Source organism: Macaca thibetana, chromosome 6, assembly GCF_024542745.1.
Source record: "Macaca thibetana thibetana isolate TM-01 chromosome 6, ASM2454274v1, whole genome shotgun sequence".
Lineage (NCBI taxonomy): Eukaryota > Metazoa > Chordata > Mammalia > Primates > Cercopithecidae > Macaca > Macaca thibetana.
Genome location: NC_065583.1, coordinates 144490376 through 144494074, shown reverse-complemented (window position 1 = coordinate 144494074; position 3699 = coordinate 144490376). Strand labels below are relative to the sequence as shown.

At 45.3% G+C, this 3699-nt stretch overlaps 1 pseudogene; it reads right to left on the bottom strand.

Moving 5' to 3' along the window:
• Nucleotides 1-867: 867 nt before the first annotated feature.
• Nucleotides 868-1433, bottom strand: LOC126956500 (60S acidic ribosomal protein P1-like; annotated as a pseudogene).
• Nucleotides 1434-3699: the final 2266 nt, after the last annotated feature.

The window sequence follows — 3699 nt, the reverse complement described above, 5'->3', positions numbered from 1 at the left end:
AGTGATTCTCCTGCCTCAGCCTCCCAAGTAGCTGGGACTACAGGTGCGTGCCACCATGGCCAGCTAATTTTTATATTTTCAGTAGAGACGGGGTTTCACCATGTTGGCCAGGCTGGTCTTAAACTCCTGGCCTCAAGCGATCCACCCCACTCGGCCTCCCAAGGTGCTGGGGTTACATGGTGAACCACCGTGCCTAGCCTAGAATTGTACTTTGAAAGTACAAATAGAATAATTTGTATAAATCCGTTTGAGTCTGCCAGTGCTACATTTAAAAACTGTCCTCTTCTCCTGTCAAGTTCTTAAAAGGTTGCTGAGTGAGACCAAAGTATTGCCTATATTCCTGCTAAGAGTCAAAGTAAAGGACATGGTCCAGGTGTGTACAGTATCAGTGGGCTTCCTAACGCTAAACCTCTGAATTGCAGACTCACCCTCCCAGGCACAGGCAAGGGTGCACCAGGACAAGCCTCTTTCAGAAGGACAGGGCTGGTACTCCAAGCTTACTACATGGTAAGGGAAACACAGCCTGGCGGTGGCTCCCAAGACAGAGGGGAATGGGCTGGGCCACAACTTCCTGGTTTCTTCTTCCAACCCTTAAATTAGGTAAGTCTTTCCTCTTGGAAAAGGAGGGAGTAAGTGGGTATGGAAAGGCCAGGAGTATTTTACAATGATGCTCTCCATGTGCCACTCCCTTCAACAAGGTCCAAGCCATATTCATATTACTTTTCTGGATTTCACAAGGATGGATAAAAAAACACAGGTATAGTTGGATTATAACACATATCAATTAAAATTCTGTGTTCATAATCTCCTAGGCCTATATGGGTCAAGAAATAACATTAGAGTTTTTTTTTTTTTTAAGAGTTTGGTTTTTTATTGAACATGTTACAAAAGAGATTTCATCAACAAAAGACCAAAGCCCATACATCATCAGACTCCTTGGATTCTTCTTTCTTTGATTCCACTTCCTTCTCTTCAGCTTGGGCTGCAGTGTTGGAGAAAGTAGACCTCCCACTGGTGCAGCACCAGGTGCTGGAAAAGGTCCACCAGCGTCTCCATCACATATGAGGCTCCTGATGTTGATATTGTCCAGGGCCTCTGCAAACAAGCCAGGCCAGAAACATTCAACATTTCCACCAGCTACTTTAATGATGGTATTTATCTTATCTTCCATGATGGTCACCTCATCATGCAGAATGGGGCCTGGGTAGATGCAGGTGAGCTCAGAGACAGAGTCCATCGTGCAGGTGAGTATGGGGCTGATGCTGCTGGCAGTGGTGCTCATTGTCAGATCAAGTGAGGGCCTCACTCCAAGTCAGCTTTAGCTTCCTTGGAAGAACTGAGGACCTTGGCAGCAGATGACAAAAGGATTTTTGTTCATTCATTTGCATGTTTTTTTAACATAAAATTATGTACAGAAATTTCAAAAGGTGCAACCATAGACATAGTTAGACATGGTTAGACAGTCATTGTATCAGACACCAATTCCAGCTTGTTTAAACAGAAAAAGGATTTATGAAAATGATACTGGGCATCTCAGAATTTCTAAGAAGGCTGAAGAACCAGGTCTAGAAAATGGGCAGAAAGGAAGGGTTGCAGGTCATTCAGCACAGCAGCTGTCCTGATAATTATGCCAGTCAGGAAAGACCCAACCCCTCTGCAGGATACTGGTGCTGTGGCTTGCACCACTGGTCCTGAATACTCTCTTGGCCTTTGCCCCTAGATAACAGACAGGGCAGACAGAGCAGCCATGGCAGCCATTGCCAGAAAAAACTGTCCACTTAGCTTGCTTCTTTCCAACACTAGCGTCAGATTCAAAGTTCCGCTTAGGCACATCTGACTGGCTGAACCCAGGTCATGTGCTTTCTTTCCAACTGTTAGGTGATCTGGGAAAGTGATTATCTGTCACTCCCATCTTCTTATTGTGGAAGAAAGACAGCAAGAAATGTTCATAGGGAATTCTCTAAATATAGAAAAGAGATCCACATACTAAGAAGTCAAGAGAAAAAAGGGCAAATGTGCACTACACCTATTTGTGGCTTTAGTGCAAGTAGCCACATGTTTGCACAGATTCAACAGGTCATACCGGCCCGGTGTGGTGGCTCAGCCTATAATCCGGGTACATTGGGAGGCCGAGGGGGGCAGATCACTTGACATCAGGAGTTTGAGACCAGTCTGGCCAACATGGGGAAACCCCATCTCTACTAAAAATACAAAAATTAGCCAGGTGTGATGGCAGGCACCTTGTGGCAGCCTCAGGGGTGAGAAATCAGAACCCACCCAGTGCGAGGAATAACCCAAGCTCTCAGTAACGTGAAAAAAAATAAACTGGCCAGCAACCTAGCTTAAAGGATTCTCACATACTGCAGCGATGATTCTGTGCAGAAACCAAGGAAGGAGAAGCCGTGGCAGCTGTAAAGTATTTCCTTGGTGGTTGGGACCAAGAAAACCACAGTGGGGCAGTGAAGTACTCCTTGGTCGGGGTGGTTTAGAGGTTACAAAGAGTTGAGACATCCCTATTGTGGGGGATTGAACCTCACACAAACCTCCAGTAGTAGAAAAGGCAAGAGATTTCCAGTGGGAGAAATTGAGCCTCACCCCAAAAGACAAGAAATTTCCAGTGGGGGAATTTGAGCCTCACAAAAGGCAAGAAATTTCCAATGGGGGAAATTGAGCCTCACCCCAAAAGGTGGTATAATTCATAGGGCTGCTATGGTAGTTCGGGAAGGTGAGCACCCTCCCAGTGAAAACGTTCCTACCACGGACCAGAAATTCCCCACCTGAGACCCCCGATGGGACAATAACAATGCAGATCACCAGGAAAATATGCAGGACCTAAGGGAGATGATAATAAAAGGAATTTGGGAATCAGTACCCCAAACCCAAAATCTTTCCAAAGCACTCGATATACAACAGGAAAAGGAGGAAGGGCCTATGAGATTCCTAGACAGACTGAGGGAGCAAATGAGGCAATACTCAGGCCTCAATTTGGATGATCCCATTGGACAAGGAATGTCGAAACTCCAATTTGTCACTAAATTGGAGTGAGTCTGTTGGCCAGACGTTTCAAAAAAGTTTCAAAAGATAGACAATTGGGAAGATTTCCCCCTAAATGAGCTTCTCAGGGGAGCTCAGAAAGTATACATGAAAAGGGATGAAGAAAAACAGAAACAAAAGACAAAACCTATATTTTCACCTTCCAACAAATGACTCCAAACCCAGGTACTTCTAGACAGAGCTTCCAGGGAGCCAGAAACTATAAAGGGTCCAAACCCTCTTTTAAAAGAGCCCAGCTTCCATCTGGAGGATCAAGGTCCTTGTCTACCAGGCCCCCTAAAGAGTATGGGGGAACAGGGTTAAAGTATCCTAGAATTAAGAGGGAGGAAGGACAAGATAGGTGCTATAGATGTGGAAGAACAGGCCACTTCAAGAGACGATGTCCTGAATTAAGAAAGGAGAAAGAAGCCCTTCCACTCATAACTTTCAAGGAAGAATAGGGGGGTCAGGGGCTCTGTCTCTTTTATCTTGAGTCACACCAGGAGCCCTTGATAAATTTGGAGGTGGGACCTAAACATGAGCTTATCACCTTTTTAGTCAATTCAGGGGCTGCTCGCTCTTCTGTTTGTTTCCTTGCATCTAATGTTGTCCCCTCCTCAGAGGAACTTTTAGTCTCCAGGGTTAAAGGGGAAGGATTTAGAGCAA